We start from the raw sequence: 14,252 nt of genomic DNA, 5'->3' as shown, positions 1-14,252 counted from the left end.
TGCTTCACTCAGAGATCCTGCATACCTTACATGGGGGAACAAAAGCTTTCCACTTCCAGATGGCTCCTGCAGGCAAGGAGCACCCAGTGTCATTTTTTTGTACAGACGGAGCTAGGGAACAGCGTTGCTATTGAAATAACAATGGTAATAATACAAGTTTGTTTTCCTTTTCTTTTTATTGACATTTGCCTGGTGTTAGGGACAGCCAATGCCAGCAACTTTCCAGCAGATGTAATTTCACATTCATCATAGGATTTGGAGTTTTGCCTTGCCAAGCCCCACCAAGAGATCTTGCTCACCCCTCTTGGGAACAGCATTTTGAGCCAGGCTTTTGCTGTGATGTGAAGAATTCAGAAGAGTTCCTACCTTTCCATAGGATCCTCTCTCTTTCTTGGTTTTTTGTGCCTTGTTTGACGTTATACTGCTGGTCACCACCAAGTATACTGTAACATCCTTGTTTTCTCCCTGAATTAATCAGAAATGGTTTTAGCTTGTCTCTTGGCAAAAGTCACTTCTGGGAGACGGGACCTTGACCAGCATGCATATCTTTTCCTACCTTAACATAGATTTAAAATGTGTGTTACAAACTTCCTTTACTTTTTCTTCTTTTTTTTTTTTTTTTTTGTGACAAAATGAAGACTTTCAGACATTGGTTTCCTGACCCATGTGGAGTATTTTCAGAGGGGTGACACAGACATGGAGGAAAATTTAATGGGTATAACTAAGATTGCCATGTTATAGTTTTGTTTTTTTCCACTTTCCTTCTATCACCACGACTGCTATGGTTTTCATTCTGGCATTGAAGATGGAGGCAAGAGGATAGCCTGGATGTGCTTTATGGTTATGGTTATTTGGCAATATCAGAGCCCTTCTTAACTGCAGAAATAATCTGTTTATTGTAAACACAATAATACTTAGCACAGCCCTTCTAAGCATCATGGAGCATCTGAGCAAGGAAATGATCACAGCTACAGTGCAGTTTGTATTGAGAAGAGGATACCAGTTGTGGTTATTGAAAACACAAGAATGGAAGAATGTATTTTCCAAGTGAATAGCAACCTACAAAGAAGGAAACAGCAATTTCTGAGGAGTCTCAATGTGTATTTTAAAATCAGATTTGGGAATTCAGCCATCTGTCCAAATATTGAAATTCATCAGCCATTTCAAGTGGGTGTTCGTCAAGCAAAAACATCCGAGGGAGCTCCCACGCCTGCTGTGTTACTGGGCTTGGGCTACAGCCAAACACCATTGACACAGTTTTCTTGCTCTTGCGTCTTAACTTTTCCTGGCTGCAAATCGTCTTGAGCGTGAGCAAAATGTAGCTGCCAGTTTGGCAAAATCGCCTGTTGTGTGAAACTACTACAGGTGCTAGTAGGGTTTTGCATGTGTGGATGGAGAGAGGAGACGGAAGAAATATTCCTTACACGTCGCTCGTAAGAAGGAACTCAGAAGCAGCCTGCTCTGCTCTGCACTGCTTTGCGGTGCTTTCTTTCAGACCTTCAGTAGCAAAGCAATTTTTTTCCATTCTCTAATTATTGTCACTCATGTGACAGACCTGGGAAGCTTCTTTTGCTGAGCTATGGTAAAGAAGAAGTGTAGGAGTTTCTGCAGGCAAGTGAGGGAGGGAGTGGTATCTGCATATCGAGCATCATGGAATTAGTAGAAATGTCCATTATTGCTCTGAACAAATTGCAGCCACATCAGGAGGCTGCCACCTGAGGCTTTCTCAGAATTGCATCCAAGAGAGAGAATTCTGCATCTGGGTTTAATTCCAGCAGTTTAATTTGTGTGGATAAACTCAGCCTCACCATGAAAACCGTGTGTTCTATCCACGACCCAAAGACATTCTGCTGTATTGAAACACCATGCCGCTCTTAGCCTCGCAACTGCTTGGCTGCAACTGGTCTGAAGACAGGCAGTTCCTTGTGAATATCTTCTCTCCATGGGTAAATCCATGAGAAGAGTCCCCCAGGTAGACCACTGCAGGCCAACCTGCTCTGCTGGGTGCAGGTCACAAAGGTGATGACTGTGGTGCTCCATCATCCGCTGCAACAGAGGCAGCAGCCAGTGGTGGGAGAAGACTAATAAATAGACTAATAGTAACCCAAACACTGTGCTGCATGTTGAGGACCTCTCCGAACAGTCAGAACAGGTTCACAGAGGACTGATAACTCCCTGCAGGTGATTCCTGTCCTGTAGATGATGCTCACTGAAATATGTTCCCAAACTGCAACTCTGTTCGAATTCTTTTCCTTTCCCACTTGCCCATGCCCAAAAGGACTCACTCCTCTTGCCTGCATCCTCTCAATTTGTCTTTGCTCATGAAATCCAAATAAAGGTTTGTTTGTTTGTTTGTTTGTTTCCCTCTGAGGATTTGGGAAGTTTATAACACATTAAATCACTCTGTAATCTCATAAATATAAATGCCAATATTATAAGGAGTCAAAAAGGTGTAGAGAAATCAGAATAATTGAATCTAGGACATTAAATACATAATGAGTTCCTTCGTCTCAAACTCAGAACAGGAAGCCATCCCATGCTGCATTTGCTATGATGGAGAACTAGGGATGAGAAAAATGACATATGATACTGCTAGCTTTGTGCAGTACCTAACACCCAGATGAACTGCACATTTTGAAGGTTTGGGTAAAGTCTGACTGGGGCACACTAGAAGCATAGCAAATGAGCTTCTAGTTTCTCAGCTATGGGGAACATCTGGCAACAGAAAAGCAACAGCAGGATCAGGCAAATGATTTCATCTACTGATTTAATCAACATCTAAAACACCTCTGTGCAACAATATTTCTCCTCTCTGTCTTCTCTGTATTTAATATGGAAAATCTTCAGTGTAGCACAGATCTGAAACAGGTCACTCACAGAAGGCATGGAGCATCCTCAGAGGTGTTTGGGATCTGCTAGACAAAGCTGGTCTGACCTTGGAGGCTGTCCTGCCCTGCAAGTGCACTGGAGTCTTCCAGTGGTCCCTTTCCACTCGCACTTCTACAGTTCTGTCAGAACAACCCAGGAATCTACACAACCGTTTTTTCTTATCCATGCACACTTCTGGAGCAGGAGTTAAAGCAGCTTGATATATTCTGCCTGTAGCATCTCACTCTTCCATTGAGATAGACCCTGTAGGGTGCTGTGCACTTTCTCTGCTCTGAACCAGTGCCCTGGAGCACACAGGAGGCATCCATCCATAGCCTGACTCTGCCCGCTCTGTTTCTTGTTATGCAAAGCAGTTGTTGAGTTCTTTTTCTGGATTTGTCCTTCTCACTTTGCAAGCTAGCACAGCAATGGAGAAGAAAGCCAGGCACACCTCTAGCTCTTAGCACAAGGCAGGATAAGAGCTTTCTATGGCAAATATGAAGAAACACTTATGAAGCAGAAAACAGACGTGAAACATTTCCTTCATTCCCCATTCTCCTGGCATGTCTCAGTTCTCTCTACCAGCAGCTATTTGCAGGAACGAGGCTCCCAGTGCAACCACTGGCCAACGGAGGTGGAGGTAGGATCTCAGCCTGGCTCCAGCTGAGAATCACAAAGGACCTTGCTTTTTGAAATGAGCCTTTTATCAGAGCCAAACTGAAGATGGAGTCACCCACTGCATGCAGTCTACCAGGTGAGAGCACTTGCCCAAGGAGAAGTCAGGTTGTCCTCACCAGCCTGATCCTGTCCTACTCCTGCTCCCCCAAAGAAGAATAGCCTTCTGGGACTTCTCAGGGTACACCATGAAATAGTATAAAACCTGGTATGGAATATGCTTGGACAAGGACTGGACCTCTCCAGAATGTTCCAACAATGCTCATCCCAACAGTGCATGAGGAGGTTCTTCAAGCTCAAGGCAGAAAGTTTTCTGAATTACAGCAGGAGAGTGCATTCCATGTGCAATCTGTGCATCCATGTGCACTCTGACTTGGAGAGCTGTGGCTCTGGTTTTTCATCCTTCAAAGGGTGGAGGAACCTCAGCATATTTGTGTGGAATCACCAGAGCCTAGGCCTGTGTGCAGGTCGTTCTTTTGGGATGGGCAGTATCCCAATGGCATAACTTTAGGTAGCTCACACTTATGTGTTTGTCTCTGATCTGTTCTTTCTCAGCTCCCTTTAAAGAAGAAGAAGGCAGGAGATGAGCAATTCAGATGGGAGGCTTTTAATTATCATAGGCATGTAGGTGGTGCAGTGAATACTTATTACTGGTTCTGTATAAGTGGTATCTGTAGCAGGGTGACTGGATCTCTCCTGGCACTCTGTCAGACAAATCAGCCTTACTCTGATGATTTGGTGTGCTTCTGAAAGCCAGCTGACCAACACTTTGCCAGTAAGGGCAAAGGAAATGCACACAGTGTTAAGCATTTAGGGTAGAAGACCTAGACTGCCCCAGATGCTTCACAAATGTTTGTGAAATGAAATCTTGGCAATGAGCTGTATTTTGTACACAGAGGTATTTGCTTCATGGGACAATTGCTTTATAGATAAATTGCTAGGATACTTTCCCATCTTTTTACACCTCAAAAAACCCTGGGTTGCTTTGGCTAATCATGATCAAATACCACCAAGCTGTCTTATAGCATTAAAGAAAATATTTGATTGCCAGAAATCCATTACTGAGTAGACATCTGTGCTCTGAACTCAAACCATAAGAGTATTACTCACTGTTGTTTTTTTTTTTCAAAGACTGGTTCCTTGTAATGTCTACTCATACTACTGTACAAACACAGGATTTGCATTGACTTATGAAGTCCTACAGCCTTTGATACAGTGCATTAATTAAAAATGTTTCATTCACAAGAGAGGAGGGAAAAAGTTTTACGTGAATTTCCAAAGAGCTTTCTGCAGTTTCAGGAAGAGATGCAGGGCCCAGGCACAGGGTGGGCTGCGGTATCTGTAGGCACTGTGAGCCCACTGCAGTGCTGCCTGTGATGAGCAGGGGAGCAGTGACACAACAGCTTTAAGGGACATGGTTTAATGGGGAAATACTGGTGGTAGGTGAATGGCTGGACTGGGTGATCTTGGAGGTGTTTCCCAACCTTGGTGATTCTATGGTTGTCTGCTAAGCATTGCTACACATAGCAGGCTGATACTCCTTCTCCAACATGAAAAGCTACTTACACAGTCTGGTTTTGATCACAAAATAAGTGTGCCTTTTGCTCACTGACATCCCATACATGAGATGCTCCCTTGGTTCTAGGAGAAGCCCCGGTCTGTTTTCTCTTCTTCTTGGGAGTGACAGATTTCCCCACAGTTTCTTAAAGGATTACAGAAAAAAAATTATCTGTCCTTTGTGATGGTGACAGACTGTCAAATCAGGGACTCAGAACCAGAACTGTAATCTAACAAAACCTCTACTTGAATGCATCTGAGCAGAAGCTCAGAGGAGTTTCTGGAGAAATAATTATTCACTTTTCCCTTTTAAGTACCTTGGTTGGAAATGCAGGTCTCCATTTGTATGAGCCTCAAAGGGAGCCTGTTGCTCATGGTACCACCTTGAAGTAGTGCAGCCGGGAGCTAAGGGGTCTTACCAGGAAAGAAAAGGATGCACTGGAAAATGAAGATAATGATGAGCCCAAGGAAATGTATTCTTAGCAGAAGACAGCTCCAGTAAAACCTGACTGCATGAACATCTGGGCCAGGGGAAGAAATTCAGGAATGTTCAGAAAAAGTCAGCTTCCAGGCTCTGTTGTCACGTCTGATTAAATCCTTCCTTCCCAGCAGTCCAGAATTAAATCTTCAACCAGCAGGGCTTGGGAGGCTGCCACTAAAAAGACAGTTCATCTACTCTGAAATACAGAGGTTAGATCTTCCTGAGGCAGCATCTACAATCCCTGTGATTGTATCTGTACGGTAACACTCTGAAACTTGGTTTTACACCTAAAAAAATAAAAAAATAAAAAGGGGAGGGAAGGGGTAATAAAAGTTTGTTTAAAAATGCAGTGGTCATATCAAAACAAAGATGTCAACATGGTCAGGAATAAACATGGAGTTGCAGACCCAGTTTAGGCCCCAGGTGTCTCCCTCTTCTTGCTACACCAAGACATGCTTGACTTTTCCCTCTGCCTTGTGCAGAGGGACGGAGGAGGCCGAGCAGTCACAAGCTGAACCACGTGGGCAGAGGGAAAGGAAGAGGCTGCTGCTAATATAGGTATCCCACAGGATTCCACACAATGATTTATAAATATTCATTTTGTGATGGGAGCTTCTGCCAATAGCACTGGCTCCATACAGTTTCATTTATCCTTGAAAATATAGTTCTTGTTACTTATTCCATGCTATTTCCGCCTCGAGAGATTCCCTTATCTGGTACATCACACGTCCAGTTTCTCTGCAGGAATTACCAGCAGAGGAAACCCATGACACCAGCCTACCCTGCTGGACAGGGCACAATGAAGGTGGGCAGTGGGTGGGAGAAGGATGAACCCCATCTCAGAGGAACCTCTTTCTACCAGACCTTCCCTCTGCAAATCTCTCTTGGAGCAGCTTCTCCAGCTCCTGCTCTTTAATGTCTTTAAAGAGAGCTGGGTTAGCACATTGCAGGCTACTGAGTGAGTAGCAAAGACTGGAAATTCAAAGAAAGCCAAAGATAGAGGACACTGCCACCCGCTCCCGTACCCACTGCTGTGCTGGAGCCTCCTGTGGCCTCACCACGAGCTTCATGGAGGGCAGACGTCCAGCACTAACCCCTGCAGGGCCAGAGACACACACTGTGCCCACAGCCCTGGATGAAGGACCTCACACAAGGCAGACACCACCCTGAGAGCCCTCCTGAGCTTTGCAGAGGCTGTGTGCTTTTCGATAACCCAAACACTCAGTTTCTTGCCTGTGGCGGTAGCGAGCTGGCTGTCATTGTGCTCAGCACCACAAATGTTAAGCAGGGTGGGGGTCGGGGTGAGCCGCTCACCAGCCCTCAACAGATCCAGATACGTTAATGTAAAAAATAACGCAAGCAGCGTGCAGTGAAGATTTGTGGAGCTCATTAATGCTGGCAAACAGCTTTGACATCTGTGTATTGTTCAGCCCAGCCTTCACCGTTCAGTGCTTTTGGATGTTCCCAGAGAGCCCGTGCTCGGCAGCAGGATCATCCCTGCCTCGTTGTAAAAACCCTGCAACTTCCTCCTGCAATTCTGACAAATGCCTCTAATACAGTCGTTCATAGCGTGCCCTTGCGAGGCAGTGTGAAATTGTATTTGATGTTACTGAGCAGCTCAGAGGGTAATTACCTTCAACACAATGGGTCTGACTCAGACTTTATGATGAAAATACAGTTTCAGTGACAGAAATATTTGTTTAATTACTCCGTATGCACATAGGTGTTGCTATTCGTGTTTGTCCAAGTCTACATCACTAGCAATTAGCATCTGCTGCTGAAATCACCAACAATAGCTATTCTGTGATCATAAAAGGGACGAACATCCTCCCTCCTCACAACTGTGTGTTTCACTTCTTGCTGATAGCAATTGGGAACTGAATACTTGTAAATATCTGAGTAGGTCATGTCAAGAGCATGAGCTATTGTCTGTGTGGAGGAGAGCTTATTACAGGTTTATATTTACCCATCTGAAATCAGATCCTCATTAGGCTACAGACAACATAGCATCCTGCCATCAGCTGTTAGTACAATCTGTGCAGTTTAATTAGACAAGTCCTGAGGAGGAAACAAAAAATGCTGAGAGAAAGTGCCCAAATCACTAGATTTCAGCTTGTGGCCCACCTGAAATCCAGAACTTGAGTCTCTGCTGTCCTGATATTCTCATGCACCATCCTCTTACTTCCCAAAGGCAACAGTGCAGGTCCTATGTTCCCTATGTTTGTCTGTGTCTGGTTTGGAGGTGCTTTAATTCTGCAGGAGAAAAGGCCCCACTATCTTCTCATAGAAAAAAACACCCCAAAATATTTCGATTGATCAATCACAACTCATAGCACTTCATGGTTTGCGGTCAATATGAAACAGTTTCACACTTTCAGGGCAGAAAGTACTATTTTACCTTGTCACCATGATCAAATCTCTCATTCCAAATCTGACCCGGGATTAATTTTGCCGTTTTGGCTTAATATTTTCTGGGTTCTGTATTTTGAACCTATGAGGCACAGACCCTTTTGGTCAGATCCATCATTGGGTGGATCACAGCACTCCAATAGCCTTGTGATTTCCATGATGCTCAGAGTCTTTGCTTCAGTGCAAAATGATTGCATCTAGGGCAATGCAATGTAATTAAACTGCCAACTTCAGAGGAGAGAACGGGAGCCACCAGCAAGAGCATCCCTTTAGCAATCTGTCATTCCAGATAAGCACTACTTTACTCTGGACTGAGTCAAGTGAAAGCTTTCCAAATCCCTCCCCCTCCAAAAAAAGGGAAACACATATGTTTTTAAAAAGAGAAAACCAAAGTACACTCCAGCTTATGGAAATATTTTCCTCCAGAAGCACTGTAGGGACTGCAGTCTCCTCAGAGTTACTGCTGGTATCAACACAAGGCCAGTTCCATTTGTGATAGATCTTAATGATGGGACTTAATGTGTTAATGGATGGCACAGAGATGCTACAGGGATGAGAAAGTGTCAAGCACCAGAATAAGAGGCAGAGAAAACCTGTTACAGTGAGTGGAAGTGAGCAAAGCGTACTGCTGAGTGAAACCCCTCATTTGTCATAACCTTATTTTCAGAATTTCTTCACTGGGAGCTGTCAAACTTCCCCTACACAGTTTCAGGCGAGGCTTGCTTGTACGGAGTATTATTGATAGAGGACAGGGTAGCTCTCCTGTGTATCTTCACTTCTGTCACCGCGTGAAGGAAAATCTCACAGTGCATGAGGAAAACAGAGTAAATGATATGTGAGAAAATGCATTTCCACACAAGGGTTTTTCCCTGTAAATAAGATCCTGCAAAGCAACATGGGCCCTGCAGAACATGTCAGCTTGTGACTTTGGAGATGCTAATAGCTTCTTGCATAACCAGGAGAGCTTTTGGCTTCCACTGCTGAGGGCCTGAGTGTGTTAGGCAAAGTCTGGTCTGTGTTGGCCTTGAGGCTCCTACAGCATGCAAACTGGCAGATCTAAAGTCACAACATGGTAGAGGGCAGGCTGAGAGGCTGTATGTAATATGTGCAGCACAGCTGTGCCATGGGACATCTTCATCCTGCATCCATCCATGAAAATCAAAACCTAAGCCCTAGCCAAATCTCCCCATCCAGGAAGGCTGGATTTTTGTCCCAGGATTTTGAGCCACCTTTTGTCACCTTTTGGATATATTTCATTTCCCACAGATGATGATCACCATCTTTGTTACCTCTGGAGTTACAGTTCCGGTGGCACTTGCACCTACCTCTGCTCTTCCAACAAGCACAGCTCTCACCTCACTCTCACTGATCTGCTCATCAAGTGTCCAATCCTACAAACAAACAGAGACCTGTGTTTCTGCAGAGCACCGTTCCACTCTCACACACTGGATCAGGCTTTTCCAAGGAGCACCTCTGGGGGCTGTCTCCTGCTGTGCTCTCAGTCACCATCCCTGAGCCAATATGGGAACCAGAGGCAGTTTTCTGACCCTGATGATGGCTCATATACTCTGTGACTGTAGCTCAACATTCCATGCCAAACTTGTGCACGAAGTTGAGTGGAAACATCCGTGCTGCTGGAAGCTCTGGATTTGCACTTGTTGCTTTCCTCTGCTACAGAGCTCTATTTCTGTGATCACATCCAGAAATTACTCATCCCAAACCAAGACTGGCATGTAAGGCTGGATGAATGGTTCTTTCCATTGCAGAGAGAAGAGCTACATTACTTTAGGATGAATCAACTCCTTTTTAGTAATCTATTCTTAGGGAGAAATGGTTTAAAACAGTGGTGCTTTAGCCAGAGAAGCTCTTTAATGTGCCTACATCAGCAAGGAAGCCTTGTACACTTTGTAGGATGAGGATGGAGGTGGCCCCTACCTGAAGAGCTTTGGAGCAGCAACAACTGAGCATGATGCCAACAGGAGGCAGAGTTGGTCCATGCACTCTGAACTGTGCTCATGGTGGGACATGCTGTGGGGGTGCACCCACGTGTGTAGGACTCTACTTGTTGAATGGTTCCACTTCCAGCTTCAGTGAATCTTTGCTGAAAACATTTTGGTATTGTCTCCTGACAGTTGGTTTCATGTCTCACGTTTGCTGCTGTTCATGGCAACCAAAATCCCTCTGTCAGAGAGCTACCGTGGGTAGCACTGGGTACTCAGAGCACTACCAGAGATGGTGAGACCAGAGACAAGTCGTACCACCAGCATCACTGTGTGGCAACTGCCTTGGAGACCCTTTGTAGGCAATGGGAAGAAACAGCTTCCCAGGGGGTAACTATCTGCATCAAAGAAATCACACCCTAGGAGGGTTATTTATCTCTACTGACTTTAAAGACCACTTCAAGAGAGTTTAATGCTGAATTTTATTTTTGCTTGCAAACAATATCCATTTTTAGACTGACTTGTTTCCTGTTGCCAGGCTTTGTGGTGCAGGTTCTGTCTCATTGTTCAAAAATGCAGAATTGGCAGCTGACTGCTCAGCACTGAGTGCTGGGGTGGCTTTATCTGTGTGAGGTGCAGGTGCTGAGGTCTCCATGAATAGACTTGACCACAGGCTGTTTGACCTTTACTACAGTCCAAAGCACATGTGCAAAGAAAACAAGCTCTGCTTGATTCAGAACATGAAAAAAAAAAGAGAGGGCTTAACAAAACACTCCTTTCAGATGGGATCTATCAACCAGACATGTCCACACTCAAATTTCCAGTGCTCCATGCATTCCTGGACATCATCCAACCACTCAAATATTTGCAATAAGCGTCTTGCTGCTTCACAGTGAATGAAGCTCTGAAGTTTCATTTGTAAAGCTGATGAAATAGGTTTGCTTTGTAACAACTGAGACCCTCTTCCAGAAGGTGAAAGGTCTTCAGAGCTTAGCTCAGCTGTCCGAATAGGTGCAAAAAGAAGACCTAGGGTTCTTTCTTTGGCTTTACTTATTGGAAAGAGAGACACAGAAATGTGAAGGTCAGGTGTATCTGTATGTGTAAGCTGTTTGCCAAAGCATACAAATTTTGGAAGAAGAAACTGAAAGTACATTGCTTATAGACAGGCCAGGAGCTGCTCTGTGAACTCTGAGTAAGAGTAATAATAACAATTAATAATAGAATGCTTAAATTATTGATAGCAGTAATTAATAATTGAATAACTGAATTCTAAGCACTACTATAGGGGTCCTTGTCACATTAACTCAAAGTATTTTGCAAACCTCAATGAATTAATGTCAGGATTTTTTTTTTTTTCCACAGCCAAAACTAAAATGAAACAGAATTTCCTCGAGCTACTCCGCCTCCATATAAACCCCATGCACATTTCCCCTAGAGAGATCTGTCAGGAAAACCACCAGGGTATGGTGATGGCACCAAGCTCCCAGGAACACCTGGCTCCTCAGGTCTCCCATCAGCATGAGGCCTCCATGCACACGTGTAGACTGGTGGCACTGGTGGCATTGGAGGTGGGCCCTGTTGGGGTAGTTGGGACAAGATGGGAGTCACAAGTCAATTCCGTGCAGGATAATGGACTTAAATAAAACCCATCTTCTGGTCTCTCCTTTTCTCATGGACCAGGAAATACTCTTAATTTAACCAACCACAAATTTCTTTTTTTAATAACTAATTTATTTTCAAGACGTACGCTTTTCACTTCAGGTGGAGAAGAAAAGAATCTACAACATCAAGGAGATTCTGGTTTCTTGATATTTTGCCTTTTCTTGAGGTAAGAGAGCTGGGGATCCAGTCCAGTGTGTCCTGCTCCTGGGAGGACATGAACAGCCTCACACTCACTCTTGACAACCAGGTGCCTGCTCCTTTTTTAGGTGCTTCTTACAAGTATGTAGTAGGTCAAGCCCCGTCCTCTTCATCTAAGATTTAATGATGAAACTTCCCTTTTAAAGCAACCACTTCAAATTTAACTCTCTTTCAGACCTCTCCTCTCCCCATTCCTGTTGGTGCCCTTTGGATTAAGGCTGAAGAAAATCTCCTAGGCCATGCCTTTCTCATGCTGTGCCAGTTATAATCATTTTCAGTTTCTCAATAAATAATACCTCATCTCCAAAGCATCTCAAAGTGTCTTTCTACCATCTGTAGAAACTTGTTGTTCCTATCAGTCATGCAATGGTTTTATCATTCTTTCTCCACAAGGCTTTGACTTCTTCTTATGTGATTTCCAAGGATTAGAATATAAATAAGAACATTTATTTTCCACCACAGATAGGCTTGTTTTGAGTAGTAAAAATCATACAGATGGACAGTGGCTGTTAAAGACATTCTATTTTTTTTTCTGAATATCAGAAGGTTCCCATTCACCATGAGTTCTGACACTCCAGAACACGCCACTCTTAGAATTAAGTTAATGCTACCAGCAAAGAATCAGAAGGCTAAAGAAAGGATTTCCAACCACTGATGGAAGTACACTTCACTTTTTCACCTCCAAATAAAGGACTTTTAGAAAGAATTGCAGACAATTCTTACTGTTGCACACACTTATGTTGCCCTTGGTCAGACCCTACTGGCTCTTCCCAAAGATCTCAAAAAGGATTTGCTCCATTACCTTCCCAAGGACCAAGGTGAGGTTGAACGACCTGTAGTTACCTAGGTCCTTCTTGAAGATGCATATGATGCCTGGCTGAATAACACAGCTCCTGTCATTCCTAATCACTGACACCCACTTGTGTACATGCTGATGTGAGCATGGATATGGCATGTTTTGAAATCAGTCTGCATCCGATGAAAGGCATGAAATGAGGTTGGGAAAGGTTGCAAATTTTACTTGATTAGTAAGAGAGAACAATGATTTTAGAATGAAAGGCTGCAAATTTTACTTGATTAGTAAGAGAGAACAATGATTTTAGATTTAGTCAGCTTCAGGGTTAAATCAGAGTTAAACAGCACAAACTGTCTCTTGGAGTCCGGTGTCACCTTTGCCTTCTTCAAAGTGCAGCACAACTTTGCATCTCTATCCATCAGTCTGGAGCTTCCAGGAAGCCTGCAGATCTGACTGGGAAGATAAAACTGAGAAGGGCTGGTAGGAAGGGACCTCCACCTGAAACAGGACTATTGCATGACCAGGTGGATATTCCTGGTTGTTGCTAACACTGGGTCTGGTCACTCTGGATTTGTCTGAGTCTTGAGAACCTCCAGAGTCAGACCTTAGAGCCTCTTTGTTTGACCTCTTGCAGTGCTACTCGATACTCCCAATTTTCCTAATCTGAATTTTCCTAGCCTGAATCTCCTCAGCTTTAAGTGGCTTCTGGCCCTTTTCATACTGTCCATCACTATTAGGAAGTTTGATTTAATTGCAGGCTGCTATAGATTACCCCTTCCTACCACAGAGACTGAAGACCCCATCTTCAACACCGTTTCACCTAGGAGTCTTTGGCAGCTGCCCAAGTCCATTCATGGGCTTCAGGGCGCATCTGTGGCCTTGAGCACATCCAGGGATGGGGCACCCACACTCCTCTGGGAAGCCATGCCAGGGCCTCACCGCCCTTTGAGTGATGAATTTCCATCTGACATCTAATCCAAATCTCTCCTCTTTTAGTTTAAAGCCATTCCCCCTTGTCCTTGTCCCTTCCACACACAAAAAGATCCTGTTGGCCTGGTCTTGATACCCCCTGCATTTCCATGGCCTTTGTAGGCACTGCACAAAAAAAGAGGCAGAGACAGCTGCTCAGAGTAATCCAGGGGATCAACAGCAAAGCAAATACTCAAACCCCAGTCACAGTGCTCACCATTTTTACCTTAACGGACTGATAGGTGAACTGGCCTTCCCACAAGTTAGACTGATTCTTCAGACTCCCATCGCAGCTGCCTGCCTGCTCACATAGAAAACACTTAATTCTCTGGGCTAGACTTGCTCCTGCCTTTTACTCCCTTCCTTTCATCTTTAGGCTCACTGACCTGGTTAACACCTTGTCCACTTCATCTGGCAAGCAGCAAGCTGGGGATTACTCCTAGTGCAAAACCTACCTGCTCAGCAGAGCTGTTCTGGAAGGCATCTGACTTCAAAGAGCTCCTTGGTATGATCCCTTCACATCTACAGGAAGGATATTAAATCACACTGTTACGTTCAAAAGATTATTATGAGCAGAAAGAAATACATATTGAATATAGAGGAATGAGTTTATTGTTAGTAAATCTGATGTCTTAATAATATATAATAGTCCAAACTATCTAATATTTACTGAAAAGTCTCCCAGGTGAAACAGCTG

The sequence above is a fragment of the Numida meleagris genome, chromosome 17, assembly GCF_002078875.1.
Source record: "Numida meleagris isolate 19003 breed g44 Domestic line chromosome 17, NumMel1.0, whole genome shotgun sequence".
NCBI classification, from domain to species: Eukaryota; Metazoa; Chordata; class Aves; order Galliformes; family Numididae; genus Numida; species Numida meleagris.
This window is presented reverse-complemented; position numbering follows the sequence as displayed.